A 22705-nucleotide genomic window follows, 5' to 3' on the forward strand; every position below is an offset into this window, starting at 1 on the left:
AAAGAGAAAGACAAATACCATATGATATTACTTATATGTGGAATCTAAAATATGACACAAATGAACCTATTGACGAAACAGACTCAAGGACATAGAGAACAGACTTGTGGTTGCCAAGGGGAGAGGGTTGGGGAAGGGATGGAGTGGGAAGTTGGGGTTAGCAGATGTAAGCTATTATATATAGAATGGATAAACAACAAGGTCCTACTGTATAGCACAGAGAAATATATTCAATATCCTATGATAAACCATAAAAAAAGAATGTATATATAATGTATAACTGAATCACTTTGCTGTACAGCAGAAATTAACACAACATTGTAAATCAACTATACTTCAATTAAAAAAAAGTGAAGTTAAGAATGAATGAATTTCTTTCCTTATGAGACATAGTAAGAGTATCAGCAAGAATGAAGAACTTAGGTGCCCAGCAGCCCAAAAGGGACTGTGGAAGATGGAATAGATATTAAGAGAATAAGACACAAAGTAAGGTAGAGATAATATAGCCAAGTACTTCTTTCATAAAGTGAAATGATAACTTCTACACAGAAATCCTTTGTCTTCCCTGAACATTGCATTTCAGGAATGCTTCATTAAAAAGTTGTTTTTACCAGAAATTGGCACACTGGGAACTGATTATTATAGTGGAACATATTTGTCTTTGGTAAAAGTAATGCCCTTACAAAAGTAATGGGGTAATTTGAATTGATAGGGAAGTATTTTTCTTTTCAATTAAAATTAACTTTTTTTTAATACAGGGGTTAAAGTCTGTATTTTCCTTATAGACTTCCTGTATTTTGAAACATATGAGCTGAAAATGTAAAGCTGTTGGTAACTAAGGGTAAAGAACTAGTAAATGTAATCAAAGGCTATCTAGGACTGTTTTAATAAATTAGAACTAATGTTTTTTACAGAAAATATTGTGCCTTCTGAAAGTGCACACATCATACCTCATATCATGTTGAAAGATCATCGACTCTGTGAGAACAGTACATTTACAGCCACAAAGATTAAATTCTGTCCTTTACAAACTTTAGTTCTGATTTCAATGTTCTCTATACTTATTTCCGTATATAACAAAGATGATTACATGTCAGTGATAACTAAGAAAGACAAAAGCTGAGTTTAAGTTTCAGAAATAAGAGCTGTACTTGCTACTGCTTGGAAATATTAAAACGTAAACCTCTAAGTGTTGTGAAAACCACAATTCATATTACTGCAGATTAACATCTCAAATCTATTTCTGTTTCAGATATATATATATATATATATATAGGAGCTTAAACTTTTGTCCCTCTACAGTCTTCAGAATTGAAATCATATAGGAGTTAGTGAAAACATATTTCTGAATCAATTCACCAGCACCATTTCTTTATAGCAGTAATGCTATAAGCATTTACAATGCTGACCGAATTCTAAGAAAATCTCCAAATCAGATTAAGTTGGGACATGCTATCATTGAAGAGTAAACAAAATTCTTAAGCCCTAAAGTTAGAGAATCTTTTCTTTGGAGATCTAATAATTTAGAAACCTTTCAACCTAGAGTTTTGCAGACTGTGGACTTGTTTCCTGCCTGTTTAAAAAAAAAGTTTTTGTTCAAAAACATTTGACTTTTCAGTGTCATTTCTGACAACCCATATTTTGTTTTTGTTTCAGGTTTCGGGTCTGTTTTTGTTTCTCCTGTGACTGGTTTCCATATCCCTCTACTCTTGACTATTTTCACATATTTCTTTACAACAGAAGAGGTAAAAACACCCAACATCACAGTTACTGGAACCTTTGCTTTATTTCTGAAGTCAGCTAATACATCCTTTATCTCAACTGTGTCAATCTGTCAGCTGGTGCTGACTCCCTCAGGTACATGGATTCCTGAGTAAGCTTGACAATTTCAAGACTCTTAAAAGCAATTATTCTAATGCATTCTATGAAGATCTCTAGTCACAGACACTGACAAGGTTGAGTAATGTACAATAACTATGTTATATTTGTTAGTATTGTACAAAATTCACATCAGTCAAGCATATTTCTTTGAGTTATTTCATATAAAACTTTTGACTTTATAGGTCAACTACTGTTTCCCTTTTCAGGAAATCTGCTGTTTGAATTGTCCCATCTATGGTCAAAGGGTTTTGAGCAACATTAAGTTTAATGTAGTCATGTCTCAAACCTCATCATATTGACAATTCTAGGCAAAGTTTTACTACCTTTCTTTGTGCCTGTTCCTCTGAATAAAAATTAGAATATTATTTGGTTGTAAAAATCCCTTTAAAGTTTGGTAATTCATACCACAAGGACATTGACACTAAATATAATAAACAGAACTGCATGTGCTTTTAAGAATTACTCATAATTAATTTTGTTCTTTTCCGTTCAATGTTTCTCGTCTTATTCCGCAATTACAAAAACAATATTCTGGATGGGTTTGCTTTTGTTTGTAATAATTTTAAAATAATTTATTATTATTTGGTGAAAAGAGCAGTTTCTGGTATATTATAAAAAAAAAGGAATCCTCAAGATGGGCTTTAGTAGTATTATTGCAATATTTCAGGAGGAAAAGAAAACCTTATGACCTAAATGCCTGAAATGTGCTTTTAATGTGAAATAAGGTGGATAATTAGTGCAAATAAGGCACGCCACTTCTCTTAGGAAAAAGACACCTTCCTTTCAGAGGGTGAGGTACTTTTTTTACACTGTTTATATTCATATACTAGATAAGGACAACATTTTTTATCACAGGTGTGTGTGTGAATTTGCATAAATTGTGGGATGAAATACCAAAATCATTTTTTGATTAAGTGAAAAGTAGAACATACTGGAATTGATGTTGAGTATATAATTATCATGTTTACCATATTTTTGGTGACATGAAGCAAACAGCTATGTTTAGACCTACATCTGTTTCAAATAACACAAAACAGTGTTGTTGCTCAAAATATTTTTTAGGAGCACACCAAATTCTGAAGAACGTAACTGTTTCTTAGATTTCTCAATGCAGCCATCTATCTCAGGTATGATCTGCCATTCTGACTTAAAACAAACAGAAAACTTGAAAATCTAACGTATCTTTGTCTTTCTCAGGACTGACCTACTTCCACTAGGAAAAAACTCTTTTGTCTTCATGCTTTCCCAGGCATGATAACTAATGACATGAGTAGTTATTGTTATTTTTGTTACTACTATTACTTCATCTTCTAGGAAAAGAAAAATTCATTACATTTCCAATTGCTTTATTTTCATCATTAGGATAATTCCAAACCTCATTGTATGATTCTCTGCTTTAAATGTCAATTAGAAACTTGACTATGGTTGCTACATGAATAAGATTATTGTGAATTCTAATTCTTATCACATTCATGACCAATGTCATTTTAGGGTTAGTTGCCATCTCCACTGTCCTAGGAAAGGTTTTACTAATTAACCATAGATAGACTTGGCATCCTTTTCATTCTCAAGAGGCTTCTTGGAGGCATGCACCTTTGCAATTTTCTTTATCTTTCAAAGTAACTGGAGATTGTGTCAACTTCATTCAAGAAAATACACAAAAGTTAATGGAATTGTAAACTCAGTTTACAAATGAAATGTAACCCATCACTATAACAAGAAACTTATTTTGAACCTCGTTTTTTTTTTTAAGTTTTCCAAAATTTTCCAAATTTATAAGATATCAAGCTTTCCTAATTTGTATACTTTTAGGAACCAGAGAAGCCATAAGCCAGCCCTTGGACAAAAAGTTCACCTTTATATAAAAGTAAAAATAATCAGACATACTTCTCTATTCATTGGATAATTTTTTCATATTTGTATATCCTCTTTTCAAATCACATTCTTCCTAATTTCCCAAATATTTTGATGAATTGCAACTCTTCGAATTAATAAAAGCATCTATATGTATCTGTTAGGTCACACCATCTACTCTATCTGTAGTTTAGGGGTTAGGGGTATGGAACAAGATCCCTCCCTTACATTCCCTTTTGAAAAATATTAATTTAATGTTTATAAATTTGATATAACTGTATAAAGAGCTTACAAAATGAGAACCATATCATTATTGCTAAATGTTGGTTAAATTCAAATTAATAGTTATAAAACAGGTGGAAGGGAAAAAGGTTATTAACACTACAATGGACAGCTCTGTACCCACAACAGTGCTTTAAATAGAGGGTATTGCCTTCACCTATGAAAAATTCTAAATGTGGTTGGATTCAATTTGCCAATATTTTCTTTAGAATTTTTCTCATCTATATTCAGTGTGTTTGATCAGTAATTTTCATTCTTCTTCTGTCTTTGATAGATTTTTGTGCCTAAGTTTTTCTAGCATTATAAAATGTGTTGAGTAGTATTTTTTGCTATTCTTTGGAATATTTTGTGAATGACTGAAGTTGTTTGTTCCTTGAATGATTGGAGAACTTGCATATAAAGCTATCTGTATGCAAAGTTATGTTTGTAGGGTGGTATTTAACTACTGATACAATTCTATCTTTGATTTGGGAATTATTTGGATTTTCTTTTTTCTTTTATCTTTTGATGAACTATATTTTTCTAGGGATTTGCCATTTCATCTAAAGCTTTCAAATATGTTGGCATAAAGTCCTTAATACTATGCTTATTATCCTTTTTCTAATTTTTACATCACCTCTAGTTATATCCACTTTTTTACTTCTAACATTTTATTGACCTCTTTTTTGTAATCAATGTTGCTAAGATGGATAGATAGATGATTGATGACATAGATCTAAATATACATCCATCCTGGATTATCCAGCAAGGTCTCGGGTCTAATCACATGAGCTCTTAAAAGTGAAAGAGAGAGGCAGAAGAGGTGGCAGAGTGATGCAACTTGAGAAGACTCACTGATACCCTAACTGTAGCTCAGCGAGACCATACCACACTTCTGACTTACACAACTGTAAAATAATAAATTTGTGTTGTTCTATTTTTATTTTATTTTTATTTATTTATTTTTTTGCAGTACGCGGGCCTCTCATTGCTGTGGCCTCTCCCGTTGCGTAGCACAGGCTCCGGGTGCGCAGGCTCAGCGGCCATGGCTCACGGGCCCAGCCGCTCCGTGGCATGTGGGATCCTCCCGGACAGGGGCACGAACCCATGTCCCCTGAATTGACAGGCGGACTCTCAACCACTGCGCCACCAGGGAGGCCCAATTTGTGTTGTTCTAAGCTAAGTTTGGGCAATTCATAATGGCAGCAATACAAAACCAATATAGCCTATAAATTCCTTTCTAAGTATCACACATTTTTTAAAACATTTTGTCTTTTGCTGCTGTTTACAGAATTTAAAACTTTTATTTCTGATTTCTTGTTTATGTGTACATTACTTAGAAGTTTTTCTAATTCCCAAACACATCAGTTTTACTCTAGTCATCGTTTTGATTGAATTCTTACATTGTGGTCAGAGATTTTTAGTGTGAATGATATAATTTTTCATGTGCATATACGATTTAAAAAATATCCTCTCTGTGTTTCAAAATAATATATAATCTTGACTTGTTGAGTACAGTATTCTATAGCCCCTATTAGGTGAAGTTAATTAACCAGGCTGTTTTCTCCATCCTAATTATTTTTGGCAGTTTGATCTACAAATAAAAGGTTTATTAAAGTTTATAATAAAAGGTTTCTTAAAATCCCACTGTAGGGTAGATATGTTTATTTCTCTCTGTAGTTCTACCATCGTTTTTTAAATTTATATATTTTTAAGTTATTATATTTCTTGGATTCAAATTTAAGGTATTATACTTTCTTGGTAAATTGAAATTAAGTAGCAACACTTTATCTCTAGAATGGTTTTTCACTTACAGTCCACCTTGTTTAAGATTAAACTTCTATAAAACTTTCTCTTGTATATGTTTCATCTGATACAAACTTTCTATTCTTTTTCACTCAATCTCTTTATCCTAATGTTTTAGGTATGCTACTTATGAATACTGATTGTCTGGTATCTGTATTTTTACCAAATTTGACATTTTTGTCTTTACTACATTTAGTCCATTTACATTTATTTTAATTTCTGATATGTTTTCACTTTTCTTCGATATTATTTTGTTTTCTCAAGTTTCCCTCTAGCTTCATGAAGTAAGATTTCCCACTAGACACCCCACTCCTAGCTCCACATCCCTTAATTCACACAAATTGAATCTCAAGCGTTTCACAAATGCTCTTCAAATGAAAGCAGGTTATAGCACTGAGATCATCTCTCTGTTCCCTTCTTCATTCAATTATTTAGCCTCTGATTGTGTGTACACACTTGCCTGCTCTTGATTCATTTAAAAATGTGTTAACCCAACATTTTGTTGTTTTCATTGGGAGAATCAGTCTGGGTATATATCTTGCCTTACTGCTAAGCAAGAGACATCACTATGAATTTTTTAGCTATGTAAACTCAGAGATTGTCAATGTGGGAAATAAAATACTATCATCATTATAGCCAAGTAACCTTTATACCTGCTCCTTAAAAAATTGGATGACTTTGTCAACCAGTCCACCATTGCAAATATTACTAGTCTGGTGTAAATGAGGCTGTCTTTGTCTCTGGGAGAATTTCTTCCAACAACCACAGAAGGTCAAAATCTGTAACTTCTCAAAATTGCAAACTTTCTCACTTAACACAGAAAAAATTTCCTGTAATAATGCATGGCATGTTGTAGGAGATCAACAAATGTTTATTAAATAAATTAATGAATGAAAAATTACATTATGCCCTTACTGACATAATAAGATGACTGCTTTCCGTTAAGCCATTTCCCCACGTACTTTTCTAATTTCTTTTTAAATCTAGCCTTAGTCTTTGTGTTCTTAATAATACTCAATAAGAAATTGTTTTCCTCCCTAAAAGGTTACTTTGGCCTAAAAATTTAATGTAGTCATATATGTGAGATTTCATTGAATAGAAAAATAAAGAATGAGTTTCAGGTCAGTGGACTAAGACTGTGGTATTTCAAAACTGATAAACAGGGCTTCCCTGGTGGCGCAGCGGTTGAGAGTCCGCCTGCCGATGCAGGGGACATGGGTTCGTGCCCCGGTCCGGGAGGATCCCACATGCCGCGGAGCGGCTGGGCCCGTGAGCCATGGCCGCTGAGCCTGTGCGTCCGGAGCCTGTGCTACACAACGGGAGAGGCCACAACAGTGAGAGGCCCGTGTACCGCAAAAAAAAAAACCAAAAAAAAACTGATAAACACCCTAATTGGTGCAGGATATTTGTTTGCAGTGTCTTAGAACAGAGTAAAAAATTTCACTGATCAACAGCCTACTTCTCAAATGCCAACATTTCGAATATTACAACAGTATTTGTTTGTTTCATCCCTGATAGTTCTTTTTGTCAAATCATTTTCACATTTGTCATTCATCATTACTCCCAAATGTAAAGCACTTTTCCTCTATAGTGATTAGTTTGGTAATTTCAAGACTACAGGAAGAACTAGGGTGACTTTAATTAGTATGATCACAGATTAAGTCTTGTGATGTCTTCACCATATATGCTGTACTATATTACAAGTTCTAAAATAAGCTATTTAGGTTAATGTTGACAGTATTATTATATACTTAGTATAATCTGCTCTCAAACATTCTCTAGTTATGAGATTTCTGGAGCAATATATTCTTGCTAAAAAAAGCAATGTCCTTGTATAAGCTTAGTAAAAACATTCCGAGTCTGTATCAGGCAAGATCTTTCCTTGTACACTATTCCCAATTGTCTCATTTTGCTTTGTGCAAAATGTAATAAGGAAAGATATTCCTTAAGTAGAACACTTCGTGATACTGAGGTTTTCAAAACTTCCCTTTAGTACTTGAATTGCATAAAATCTAAGAAGACATATGACTTGCTATATCTGTTCATCGACATACTTCATGTATCATACTGATTTTCCTACTCTAAAATAGGATTAAGAAATTCTTAAGAACACCTCATTTTTCAAAGATAATTATTGACACTGTATATCCTATCAGTTGTAGAATTGCCCTAGTTTAAGCCTTTACTTGTGTGCAAACCTTTCATTGTGCCCGTTGAGTCATTTACCTTTGTCAACACCACTATACCTGCATGGTTATTAATAGCAATGTGGTGGAATATGTATGTTCATTGAGTTCTTGATTTTCAGGAGTTATCTCATGGAGTACTCCCAAGTGTTATAATTATCCTTTTTTTCCCCCACATCTAAATAACAGAACCAAGATTCAAAACCACTTTTCTTAGACTCCAGAGTCAGAGTTACTAACTACAATACAACCACTTACTGTTTGTTATATAGCATTAATTTAGGGTTTTAATAAAATTTTACACAAATGACCAATTACATCGATAGTATTATACCATTTAAACCTTTTATAAGGCCTAAAAAGGAGAGAATTGTTATCCAGACTTCGCAAATTAAAGTATTAGAAATAAAAGAAGGTCAAGATCACATAGGTGGGGGACATGAGGGTCCAGCCCCTAACCTTCTTAGACCTCAGATCTTTGTCTGTGCTGAGGGCAAACTAGAAATCTCTAAACACTGTTCTAGCAATGTAATGTATGCTTCCAGGTTTAGATCACTTCAATGAAAATTAAAATATGCCAACAATTAAAATATGCCATAAATAAGAGTTTATGGGTTTTCAATTGCCATTGCATTGTAGGAAAGTTTGTTTCACCTTTCATTTTTCCTTTGTTTCAGTTATAATGATTCTTTAGACCATACCCATTGCTAAATTTCAACTTTTTGACCATATTGAAATAATTAAATTAAACAATTATATTTGGATTACAAAAGACTAGATATAAATTATAGCAAAAGAAGGCACTCCACTATTACTAATATTGCAAATGCCCTTTAAAACAGATACAACTATTCAGTTCTGCTTCTATTTCAGCTTTTGGCTTGAATTTGTGTCTATAAAATTATATAATCCATATTGTTTAATTCTTTAAAACATGAATTTGCCTTTCCAATCAAGACAAAAGAATTTGGGCTTAATACTTATAAAACCTATCCTGTACTTCCCAATATTATATGCTAGGCATAACAGATATTCTCCTATGTTATGTTAAGCCAACAAGTTTATGACAGTTTGATACAGAATCCCCCAGGAAATTGATAGTTTGACAAAGCATATTTCCTTTTCCCCATATTTGTAGTTCTATGTATTTCCCCCCAAATACAAACAAATAACAAGTAAAACACAAAACTAATAAGTCTGCCGTAAGTTCCACACAGCATGCTGGATTGGATTCTGGAACTAAGACGGGCATTACTGGAAAACATGAAAAAAATCCAAATGAAATCTGTAGTTTAGTCAACAGTAGCATACCAGTGTTAATTTTTAGTTTTGACAAATGCAGCATAGGTATGTATGATGCTTAACATTTGTGGAAGCTGGGTGAAGACTATACAGAAAATCTCTGTACAATGTTTGCAACTTTTCATTAAATCTGAAATTATTCTAAAACTTAAAAGAAATATTAAAAAAAATAACTTTGGCACACTAAGAACCAAGATAGAAGCTTATCTACTTCAATGTTCATCAGACAAAAATTATTTTCAGTTTTCCTATGAATCAATCATTTTAAGTTTGAGGAAAAAATCCTAAGGTTGTGTAGGATTTAGAAAACACAGGTATATCCAAAACATACAATCAAGAATCACAAGAATACCATACTGACAGATTGAAAATAGCACCAGCTTCTCCACAGTGGCCCAGAAAGTGGCATTGGGTATTAACTGGGCACCCAGCTAAAGATAACTAGACTATCTTTATTAGGAAACCAACTGACTTATTTTGGTATAGCAACCAATTTATTTAAAATAAAAATAAAGCCTCAGGATTAAAGTTAGGAAAATCATGACATTATTAATAATCTCACATTTATTGAGAATTTCTCATATACCTTAATGTACATAGATGGAGTGCCACATTTAATCCTCCCAATGCTGCTTGTCACCATTTACCCCTTAGAAACTGAGACTCAGGGAGGTTTAGTGTCTAAATTATCTACTTAGTGAGTGACAGAGCCAGGATATGAACTTGAAACTTTCTAATCCACTAAAACCTACCTATTTTACTTCATAGAATAAAAGTGGATCAAAGATGATGTAGTTACTTTGTCATATCTACAGGCAGAACTTTTCTCCTCTATGCTTTGGCCACAGCGACTTTAACTTGCTAACATGCAAACTTTGGCTAACTGCAATATTAAAAAGTCCAGTTACATTCATCTTGGCAAGAGAGAGTGACCCGAGTGTGTTAATCTCCTTTTGCTCCTCCAAAACTATTGTCCGCCTATCTTCACACTATTCTATGTCTCAAGAAGCTGACCTCAGCAGACTTTATCCCCAGGTTTCTGATTGGTTTCAGCCAATGGGATGTATAAACAGAGATTGGAAGACAAAGATTGGATTATATTTCCTCTCTACTCCCTCTCTGTCAGGCTACTATTCTGGTCTGACTAGTCTGAACAGTATCTTTGGTCACTACCCCCTATAGGATAGCCCCTCTTCTACAAGCAGAGCTTTTACCAAATTTTGGTAACAGCTTCTTCCTCTGCAAATAGCTACTTCATTAAATTATTTTCAGTGTCCTTTGTTTATTGTGCTATCTGCTTCGTGAGGAAACCATGGCTAAATTAGCCAACATAAGGTTAACGGATGATAACCCTTTGCTTTTACCCAGTGTTAAGCTCTCTGCATTTTAAAATTGTACCCATTTTTAATAAGAGGACCTCTTTATATTGCCTATGCAGTTAAACCTCAAATTAAAATAAATTCCTCTTCTTTCAATCTTTTTTCTCATTTAAGCATAATTTCAATAAATTTAATTTCATACCTTTGGGATATCAAGGTGTTTTTGTAAATAATGTCCATCTGCCATATCTTCATTTAACACTGCAAGAATTATAATTATGTTTGACAACTGATGTGTACTTTACCTTGACATTGATTACTGCCATTTCTGATCTGAGCAAAAAGTTTCCCTAAATATGAATTGAATGAATATTATTTTCAAATTTCTAGGTTCCCAAACACAAAAGAAACATTTTAATAATCACTTCAGAAAAAAAAAAAAAAACTATTGATATCCACTTCAGGCAAGAATTGAATAAAATCCTGCCAGAATAATTCTCTCTCATAAAACAACTATAAAATGTGGACATAAAACCAAAATCAGCAACCTGAAGAAACTGTGTTTGGGAGGAACATTGTGTAAAGTGGATTCTCATTTTCATGGCTTTTAACCTGAGGCCAATTGCAGTAGGTACAACATGAAAGCAGGCAAGTGTGCTAATGAAAAAACTGCTGTTGGAGAAATCACAGTCACAGAGGAGAATGGAGGAAGCAAAGAAAAATATGAAACAGAGAAGGCCTTCCCAAATTCTGTATACCCACATCTCTGACAGGTCCTGGAACCACTCATGTGAGAAACAGATTAAAAGCAGCTCAGCTAAAGATCGAAAACCTAAACTTACACTGGAACTACTGCCCCCAAAACAGTTCATGTCCAAATAAGTTAACTGACTGCTAAACAAAAGAAATAATACTCACTTGAAATGAATAACAGAATCCATATTCTCTACAAATTAATCTTCTCAATGTTCCAATGTCCAGAATATGATACAAAATTACCCAACAGACAAATAATGAGGAAAATAAAACACATTCTAAAGAGTAATTATTTGAAAAAATGATATGAGACCAACCTGAAGATGAATCAGATATTCGAACTAGGAGACAAGGATTTTAAACTGGCCTTGGTAACTATACTCACTTAAAAATATATAAATAAATAAATATATACTTTCGAAGAATGAAAAGACAGAAAATCTCAACAGAAGAAAATGATAACAAGAATGAATGGAACTCTAGAATGAAAAATGAAATACCTGCAATTAAAAATTTCTTAGATGGCCTGAACAATTTAATGTAAATTACAGAGGAAAGAGTAAGTTAGCTTGAATACAGAACAGCAGAAATCATTCAATATGAAAAATACAGAGAAAAAGACAGAAAACTGTGAACAGAACCTCAGGGCCTAGTAGATAATACCAAACAGTCCAACATATGTGTAATGGGTGCCCTAGAAGATGAAGGAAGAGAATGGGGCAAAAAAATACGTATTTCATAAAATTAAACCAATGATTTCCTAAATTTGACGAAAGATAAAATTTTAGATATGGATTCTCATCAAACATCACGACAACAGATAAATAAATAAACCATACTGAGCCACACTGTTGTCAAACTATTGAACATGAAAGATAAAGAACGAAGTTTAAAAGCAGCAAGAGACACCCACACGTGCGCACACAAGCGCACACACTCCCGCATTACACACTGGCAAAAGAGGTTGATTAAAGGTCAAGTACTCATCAGAAACTTGGAGGCCAGCAAAGAGGGTGAAACATCTTCAAAATTCTGAAAAGAATGTTTTAAAATTCAGGGTTAGATGTTGCTGTTTGGCTTTGTAACATCTTTGAAGCCTTAAAAGAATTTTTTAAAAAATCAATGCTGGATGTTGCCGTTTGACTATTGGAATAGAAACACACCATCTGCATGTCAGCTCTCTATCTCTATGCATAAAAAAGCATGTATACAATACACTGGGACATTTTAGTAAAAACTGAATCACTGATACATTAGGAAATTTAGTCAATATTCTTCATGCATCCTTTGTTAAATGACAGAGGTCTAACAGCTGTAGGCAAGCTTGCAGAATCTTAGAGTTTTCTCCATTATTTTCTCCTCACTCTTGCTTTCTCCCAGCCTCAGGAAAGCCATTTTGGTCTGAATGAATATAAGAAGTTATATAGCTGCTCCCAGAGTTATTGTCTTTAAAACCTGTATATCTGTATATGTAATAACTTATTTTTCCCCCAGGATAAAAGTTTCATGTATCAGTACCAGAGGGAGGAAGTTTGAGAACATAAAATGCTCTTTTCTTGAGCTACTGAAATCACTGCACAGAGGCCATTGTATTCTCCACATACATAAAAAAAATACTGTGTTCAAAAACAGCAAACGAATGATGCAATACTGAAATATTAGAATGTGTTTTAAAGAGCACATTTAACTAGTATTGTCTATCATTAATCCAGTTAACTAATAGTTTAGTGTCTTACATACACTTGCACACACATGCACACACACCCTTATACAAACACATATGTCCTAGAAGTGTCATCAGTTGAGTATCATGCAAATCAAACAAATACATATTCTGGAGGAAAAATTATGTTTGACTGTCAGGTGAGTGCTGCCAGTATCTATAAAATAGTTGCATAATGGCCTTTAACTTATGGCAGACATAATGCTAAGTAGCCATTTGAATGCTTAAGCTCATTTTAATTTGTCTGTTTCCAAACACCTGCAAGGGCAGAACTGTGAGAAGCAGCCAAGGAGAGCAGAATGCCTGTGTCAAAAGGGGACAGAGTGTTTTCCATGGAGATAAATCCGGAGACAGAACAGATCAGTATATAACATTCCCTTCTGATGGTCCTTTTTATTTTCTTTCTGCTGATTTGCAAAGGCTCTCTACTTTATGGTTAGAATGATTTCTAAGGTCTCTTCAGCTACAAAGAGAAACAAAAAACAAAGGAGTCTTCTCTTTGTTCCTTGTAGATGATTTATTGTTAAACAGGATGCAGGCTACATGTAACCATCAGTTTCCAGATTTTCTTGAGAAATTCTTGGGTTGTTGTTAGATATTCTTATTTTCTTAATGTTTCAGAAATGTCATTCTGACGTCATTTAGAATGGCTAAGGAATCTCCTCCTTTGGTGAGGGGATTCTAAAAACGTTGTTTCCTAAAAGAGTCAATTACACCAAATATTAAGAACTAAAGAGAATGTATACTTACATTGGCCAAAGGCTCAGGCAAACATTTCTAGCCCTTGACATTACTGTTTGACTTCTGGGACAGAGCCACACTGCCTGGATTTCATCTCTCTCCACCTCAAACTCACCCTTAGATGTAGCTATACATATTTCATGTCAGTCCTCACCTAACAATAAATAGTACATAAAGCAGCACAGAAATATCCACAAGAGTTGAATATTCAGGAATATCAGACTGGAATGTAGGACCTGGAAAATCAGTAATCACATTTCAAATTGGCAGCACCTAAAAATCAATTCTGGAAACACGCTTTTCTTTTCTTCTTACAGTTTATAGCCCATATACATTTTATATCATTTGCTGTGTTGGCTTTTGTGGTGGGTCCTTGGAACTTTGAATTTATCAAAAGTGTAGCTTATCAAAAATGTGGTATTATTATGTTTTTATATATTACTTATGATGACAACATGTGCTGGTATAGTTTAAAAATAAGAATGATTAACAAAAGGGCTTAACAGTTTATGAATAAAAGATCTTCACATCTTCTGCTCAATCTTTGTAAAAGCCCCATGATGTATACAAGGCAGATACTATTATCCCCATCTCACTGATGGGAAATCTAAGACTCAAAGAAGTATTAGCTCAAGTTCTCTAACCTAATAGGAAGTGCAATCAGAAGTAAAACTCATCTAGTTCTTCTGATTCAAATTCCAGGTCATGTTAGGAAAACTTGGGCTCTAAAGTTGGAGAGATTTTGCTGGAAACCTAAATCTACTATGTACTATTTGAGAATGTATCTACTACTTAGTATTTGAGAGAAAGCTATGTGATTTCTCTCTGAAGCTCAGATTTATCATCTATAAATTAAGGATTAAAAAAGTTTTCCTTACCGAATTGTTGGGAGAAGTCAATGAGAATTCAATAAGCAAATGGAACATGAAATATTTCCTCAATGAGCATGGCTATATCACTGAACCCACTGTTGTCATCATGTAGTCACCATCATCATGATCACCATCATCATCAAAATACACTGACCTCACTAACAACCATACTTTTCATTCTTTCATTTCAATACATTCCAAAATCATTTCTGATCACTTATAATATTCCAGAAAAATGTGCTAGAAGCTGAGAACAGAGAGGTAGACAAGATCAAAGTCTGCCCATCAAGAAGCTGACTGCACTGAGGAATAAGAAAGTGAATATATAACCAAATCCAAGCATATAAAGGTTAAAGGAGAGAGAAAGAACAGTTAGTTCATACACAAGCTTGGGGGCAAGAAGCAGTGTAGCTCAGGAGAAGAGAATGTTAAGGTAAATCTTTTCAGAAGCAATGTCCTGGCTTAGTAAGCCTTAGAATAAGTAAGAGTACACTATACAAATAAAAAGGAAAAGGAATTTTCACAAAGGAATTAACGGGTCCATAGGTCCAAAAGCAAGGGACAGCCTGATGCCATCCAAGTAGTATTTCAAAGTAACTGAAAAAACTTCAAGGAGGGGAAGGGATCTGATATGACCTGAGAGAGTTTGAACTTCATCTTGAAGATAGTGTGGAGATATTGAAGGAGTTTTTAACAAAAGGATGTCAAGATCATATTCACGCTGAAGAGACATGATCCTGAAAGCAGTGTTGAGAATGGCTTGGAGGAGAGCATCAGCATAAAAAAGACAGCAGGAAGAACTCCGGTCAAAGCATGCAATAAGATTCCCGTGAGCCATGGCCGCTGAGCCTGCGCGTCCAGAGCCTGTGCTCCGCAACGGGAGAGGCCGCAGCAGTGGGAGGCCCGCGTACCGCCAAAAAAAAGAAAAAAAAAAAAAAGAGAATGAGATTGATTATAGAATACTATTGAGATATATACATTCATATATCCAAGGGTGTTCCAGTAAATGTTTAGCAACTGGATCTCCTGAAAAGAAAAAAACAGCCCCAATTTGTAGCCTTTGTTGATTTCCATTTTACAAATATTCCCACCATGGCCAGTTACAAATTACCAACATGTATTTTAATGCAGAGGTGGGAAAACACGCGCAGTAGCACATACGCAAACACACAAAAATTTCACTTTCTTTTTTTTTTTGCGGTACGCAGGCCTCTCACTGTTGTGGCCTCTCCCGTTGCGGAGCACAGGCTCCGGACGCACAGGCCCAGCGGCCGTGGCTCACAGGCCTAGCCGCTCCGCGGCATGTGGGATCTTCCCGGACCAGGGCACGAACCCATGTCCCCTGCATCGACAGGCGGACTCTCAACCACTGCGCCACCAGGGAAGCCCTTCACTTTCTTAATGATGTCATTTACAGCACAAAAACTTTTAATTTAAATGAAGTCCCACTAATCTATTCCTTTTTTTTGTTGCTTGTGCTTTGGTGTCATATGTAAGAAATCACAGCCTAATACAATGTCATTAAGATTTAAGCTTATATTTCTTCTCATAGTTTTATCATTTTAGCTCTTATATTCAGGTCTTTGACCCATTTCAAGTGAATTTTTACATATGGTTGGAGGTAAGGGTCCAAATTCATTCTTTTGCATATGGATACCCAATTTTCCTAGCAGCCTTTTTAAAAGAGGGGTTGGGTTTTGGGTTTGGTTACTGTTTTGTAACAGTAACCTGGATCATAACTTTATGCTGAGGAGAAAAAAATCCTATGGAGAGCAGAGGTTAAGAATGCATCATGATTAATAAAAAGTTTCAGAACTGAGAACACAGTGATGGAATGAGCCACAAACAAAAACACCCCTTCCACAGAAATGGAAGAAAGATGGGCTGAGAGGAAAAAGCAAGAAGCAGAAAGGGTGTAATTAATTTTTTAGTAGGTGAGAGTCGTAAAGTTAGGCAAACTCCTGCTTGATGACCTTTTATTTATTCTAGGAGGCTAGACTGTCTAAACCTAAGCCAACATTTTAAATAGCAGAGTTTTGTAATGACTACTGGGAGGATCATTAGAGAGCTTCCTGGGAATTCATATTGACCATGAGGCAGATTTCCGACAACATGAAGTTGTAAACTAGGTATGTATAAGGCATCCATAAGCACAGTTTTATTTGTTAGTATCTAAGGACTCAGTAATATAAGCATATATGTAGGACATGGATATTTGTGTTTTAAATTTGCTTAGGGTTTTTTGTAATTTTTTTACTCTAAGTGTCCTTTTGTTTTTCAGCTTTGTTGAGACATATGATATTAAGTTTAAGGTGTACAGTATTTTTATTTGATACAGATATGTATTTTTTTCACATCTTTATTGGAGTATAATTGCTTTACAATGGTGGGTTAGTTTCTGCTGTATAACAAAGTGTATCAGCTATACATATACCTATATCCTCATATACCCTCCCTCTCGCTTCTCCCTCCCACCCTCCCTATCCCACCCCTCTAGGTGGTCACAAAGCACCGAGCTGATCTCCCTGTGCTATGTGGCTGCTTCCCACTATCTATCTATTTTATATTTTGTAGTATATATAAGTCCATGCCACTCTCTCACTTCATCCCAGTTTACCCTGCCCCTTCCCCATGTCCTCAAGTCCATTCTCTACGTCTGTGTCTTTATTCCTGTCCTACCCCTAGGTTCTTCATAACCATTTTTTTTTTAGATTCCATATATATGTGTTAGCATACAGTATTTTTCTCCTTCTGACTTACTTCACTCTGTGTGACAGACTCTACGTCCATCCACCTCACTACAAATAACTCAGTTTCGTTTCTTTTTTATTACTCAGCCACGTACATATTACTAAATGATTACCACCATACCTTTAGTTAACACCTCCATCATGTCACATAATTACCACTTACTTTTTTGTGGTGAGAATATCTAAGATCTACTCTCTCAGCAACTTTCAAGTAGACAATGTAGTATGATTAAATATAATCACCAGGCTATACATTAGATCCCCAGAACTTATTTATCTTATAACCGGAAGTTTGTACCCTTTGACCAACATCTCCCTGTTTCCTGCACCTCAGCTCCCATTCGACTTACACTCTATTTCAATTAGTTCAGCTCTTTTAGATTCCATATATAAGTGAGATCATACAGTATTTGTCTCTCTCTGTATCACTTATGTCAATTAGCATAATGCCCTCAAAGTCCATCCATGTTGTCGCAAATGGTAAGATTTCCTTTTTTCTCATGGCTGCACAGACACACACACACACACACACACCCCACATCTTCTTTACCCATTCATCTGCTGATGGACACTTAAGGTTGTTTCCATATCTTGGCTATTATGAATAGTGCTGCAATGAACCTCTGCAAATGAGTGCAGATATCTCTTGGAGATCATGTTTTCATTTCCTTTGGAAATATACCCAGAAGTGGGATTTCTGGATCATACAGGAATTCTATTTTTAATTTTTTGAGGAACTTCCAACTGTTTTCCATAGTTCATTGGCTGTACCAATTTACACCCCCCCTGCACTGCACAAGGGTTCCCTTTTCTCCACATTCTTGCCAACATTTATTATCTTTTGTCCTTTTTTTTTTTTTTGCGGTACCCGGGCCTCTCAATGCTGTGGCCTCTCCCGTCGCGGAGCACAGGCTCCGGACGCACAGGCCCAGCGGCCATGGCTCACAGGCCCATTGACATTAATTCTTTAAATATTTTGTAGAATTCACCAATAAAACATCTGGTCCTGTGTTTTCCTTTGTTGGTAGATTTTTAATTACTGATTCAATCTCCTTACTTGTTATTGGTCTGTTCAAAATTTTCCTTCTTCCTGGTTTAGTCTTGGTAGGCTGTATGTTTCTAGGAATCTGTCCATTTATCCTAGTTATCCAATTTGTTGGTGTATAATTATTCACAGTCGTCTCTTATAGTTCTTTGTATCTTTCTAGTATCAGTTGCAATGTCTCTTTCATTTCTGACTTTATTTACTTTGGTCTTCTCTTTTAGTCAGTCAAGTAAAGGTTTGTCGATTTTGTTTGTGTTTTCAAAAAGTCAGCTTTTGTTTTGATCTTTTCTGTTGTTTTTCTGATCTCTGTTCCACTTACTTCTGTTCTGATCTTTGATATTTCCCTCCTTCTGCTAACTTTGGGCTTAGATTGCTCTTTTTCAAGTTCCTTGAGGTGTAAAGTTAGGTTGTTTATTTGAGATCTTTCTTATTTCTTAATATAGGCTATTTGTCACTATAAACTTCCCTCTTAGAACTGCTTTTGCAGCATCCCATAGGTTATGGTATGTTGTGTTTCCACTTTCACTTGTTTCAAGATTTTTTTTTCTCATTTGATTTCTTCTTTGACCCATTTGTTGTTCAAAAACTCCCCTCTTTTATGTTTTTGATGTCACAATCTTAAGTCTTTTTGTATTGTGTGTTCATTAACAAATTAGTATAGCTATAGTTTTTTTTAATACTCTTATTCTTTAGCCTTTATACTAAAGTGATTAACAATACACCATATTGCAGTATTAGAGTATTCTGAATTTAACTATATACTATATACCTTTATCAGAATATTGTATATTTTTATATGTTTTCATGTTATTAATTAGCATACTTTCATCTCAGCCTGAAGAACTCCTTTCAACATTTCTTGTAAGGCAGGTCTAATGGTGATGAATTCCCTCAGCTTTTGTTCGTCGGGGAAAGTCTTTATCTTTCCTTTATTTCTGAAGGACAGCTTTGCCAGATAAGGTAGTCTTGGTTGGCAGGTTTTTTTCTTTCAGCACTTTGAACATATCATCCTACTCTCTCCTGGCCTGTAAGATTTCTGCTGAGAAATCTGATGATAGCCTTATGGGGGCTTTCTTTTAATTTATACACTTTTATTCTCCTGCTGCTAGGATTCTCTTTGTTTTTAATTTTTGACAGTTCCATTATAATGTGTCATGGAGAGGATCTCTTGAAACTGATTTTGTTTGGTGACCTACGAGCTCCATGAACTTGAATATCCAAATCACTTGCCAGATTCGGGAAGTTCTCAGCCATTATATGTATCAATATGTTTTCTCACCCCTTCTCTCCCTCTTCTTTTACTGAAACTTAATTAGCAAATTCATCCTTTTGATGGTACCCCAAGACCACATAGGCTTTCTTCACTCTTCTGTATTCTTTTTATCTTTGTTCTCCTCTGACCAAGATACTTTCAAAGTTCCTGTCTTTAATCTCACTGAATCTTTCTTTTGCTCGATTGAGTTTGCTGCTGCTGCTATCTACTGCATTTTTTTTCATTTCATTCATTGTATTCTTCAGCTCCAGAATCTGTCTGTTTTTTTTTTTAATTATTATTTCTGTCTCTTTGTTCAACTTCTCATTTTGGTCATGTATTGTTTTCCTTACTTCATTTTAATTTTCTTCCTGTGTTTTCTTGTAGCTCATTGAGTTTCCTTAAAACAGCTTTTTTGAATTCTTTATCTGGTAAATCAGAGATCTCCATGTGTTTGGGCTCAGTGACCAGAAGATTATGGTGATCCTTTAGTGTTGTCATGTGTCCTTAATTTTTCATGTTTCTTGGAGTTTTGTGTTGATGTCTTTGCATTTGAAGTAACAGTCAGCTCCTACAGTCTCTACAACTGCCCACTCCAATGCATCCAAACTCAGAATTTTTACTCCAGTGGAGTGCTGGAATATCTCCTCTTGAAACCTGGATTACCATAAAGGCCCTCTCATCTGTGAGAGATTTGCTAAGTTATTGTTCTCCAAGGGCTCCCAGACCTTGGCCAAAAGAGGCTGAAGCCAGTTCATGGGCCACCTTCAGGGTCCACAGCCAAGACTGAGGTCTATCTGCCTATTACCCATTGCACAGATAGGCAAGACTCCTCCAAGGTCCCTTGTGGTATGGTGCTGAGTCCCACGGCCTCCTCAAAGGTGTTCTTCATGGATGGATGCCATTTTTCTGTTATTGAGGATGGGTACAAAAGTAAGGGAAGCCTTGTTGGTTATCCATTTTAATTGGCTATACTCCAATGTAAAATAAAATGTTTAAAAAAAGGGATGCCTTATGTTGCTAAGATGTTGATATCACTTCACTAATAGTCTTGATTAACTAAAATAGTTACAGGGTCCTCCTCAGTATATGCAGAATGACTCAGTATTCATATTATAGCAGTGGCTCTCAAAGTGCAGTCCCTGGAGCAGCATCAACAAGCCCTGGAACTTGGTAGAAATGGAAACGTTCGGGCCCAACCCCAGAACTACTCAATCAGAAACTTTGGGAGTGGGGCCCAGCACTCTGTTTTCACACACCCTCCACTTGATTCCAGAACATGGATACTTTGATTGAAACAAAGTTGGGTTCTCTGGGCACTAATATTGAAAGGGGAGAAGGAAGTTAAGGATACAGGAAATTGGACAATTAAGATGATAAATCCTGAGTGTCTTGGCTGGAAAGTGAAGAGCAAAAGGATTATAATAGTGGGAGGAACTAAAGGAGAATGGGAGCCAACAGGAGATAAAAACACAGATCTACTGGGAGTAAAGGGGTGAGACACCATTCACCAGTCTCGACTTTTCAAAGTCCAAGCCCACCTTCCTCCTGGTGTCTAAGTCTCAGCATCAAGGCTTTAGTTAGAAAGAATTGTTGAGATTATTTTGTAACATCAAATTTCTATCAGTGGGACTACCAGCAAAGAGGTCATCCATAATTTCATTCTGCCCATCTTTCACTTTGCTTCTGCCAGATATAAAGTGATATGAACGCCAGATTTCAGACACAGTTGATTTACTTGTTAAGGGTATCGATAATTTCACTTTTATCTAAATTCTAACCATGGCTTACAATTAGCCAACAGCTGTTTGCTACGTAATATTTAATAAGACTATTTACAACAGTCATAATGATAAACAAAACTTCCCATGATATTAAATCAAATGAGGCACTACTCCTCATCAAATGATGATTAAACAGTAGGTCAAAGGAGACTATATCACTGTTTTGTTTTCTTCAGCTCTACTCAAAGAGACATGAATTTCAATGTCATTATTTCATACAATTTGTTTCATCAGAAGATATCCATAAGTGGGACTGAGCAGTCATTTGATTTCTAACCAATTTAAACCAATTTATTGTTTGATCCAGGGGCCCCAACAAGTCAGCCTTCAAGCTGAAGGATAAAGGAAACAATAAGATCTTTGTAGCCTAATTTCACCTGAGAGAAAATAATTTAAAATAAGTTTGTAACAATGTTGACAACTTATAAGAAACTACACTAGAATAGTATACTACTATGGTTAAATGTATTTTTAAGTTATTTTTCACAAACAGGTAACATTAAAGATGCTAGACATAGTTTAGTGGCATAAAATATAAGTTTTGTTCTATTCAAATGTTTTTCACATTTCAAGGTCCATTGTAATATAAGCCCTAAGTCAGAAATTGGGCCATCTACTGTTTCTGAAAAGACCTAGTCAAAGTAAAAGAAATGTTATCTGCAGTCCAATAAGGAAAAGCAAGCCATTTATCTAAACTCTGTCTGGTTGGTAAAAACAGAATTCAAAATGTCAAAATATATCCACCAGGCAAGACATTTTTAAGTGAGCTACTGACCAAATATTGGGGCTTTGCACTTTATTTATATGAACTACTCCTGGAAGGAATAACATCTCATCAGGGAATGGATAATAGTGATTATGAAAAATTTCAGTTTAGATTACTGACTTGACTGAGTCTGGTATGAGCTGGCACAAAGCCATCCATAGGAGTGAGCAGTGCAGAAACACCATCCCATATATCATAGACATTTATTTTGGAGAAGAGCACATTTGTCACATTTTAGGAAGTGCAGCCCTAAACTATGATTTATTTTGTTCATCACTTCGGAATCTTAAATCTTTGCTGTATTTTTGCTAAACACACCTGAACTCAGTGAGGTAAAAACTGTTTCTTCTCCCTTTCATTCCTTTCAAACAAGATCTGACTGTTCCTTTACTATCCTTAAAAACTTT

This window comes from Neophocaena asiaeorientalis, unplaced genomic scaffold, assembly GCF_003031525.2.
Source record: "Neophocaena asiaeorientalis asiaeorientalis breed wild unplaced genomic scaffold, Neophocaena_asiaeorientalis_V1.1 scaffold171, whole genome shotgun sequence".
Taxonomy (NCBI): domain Eukaryota; kingdom Metazoa; phylum Chordata; class Mammalia; order Artiodactyla; family Phocoenidae; genus Neophocaena; species Neophocaena asiaeorientalis.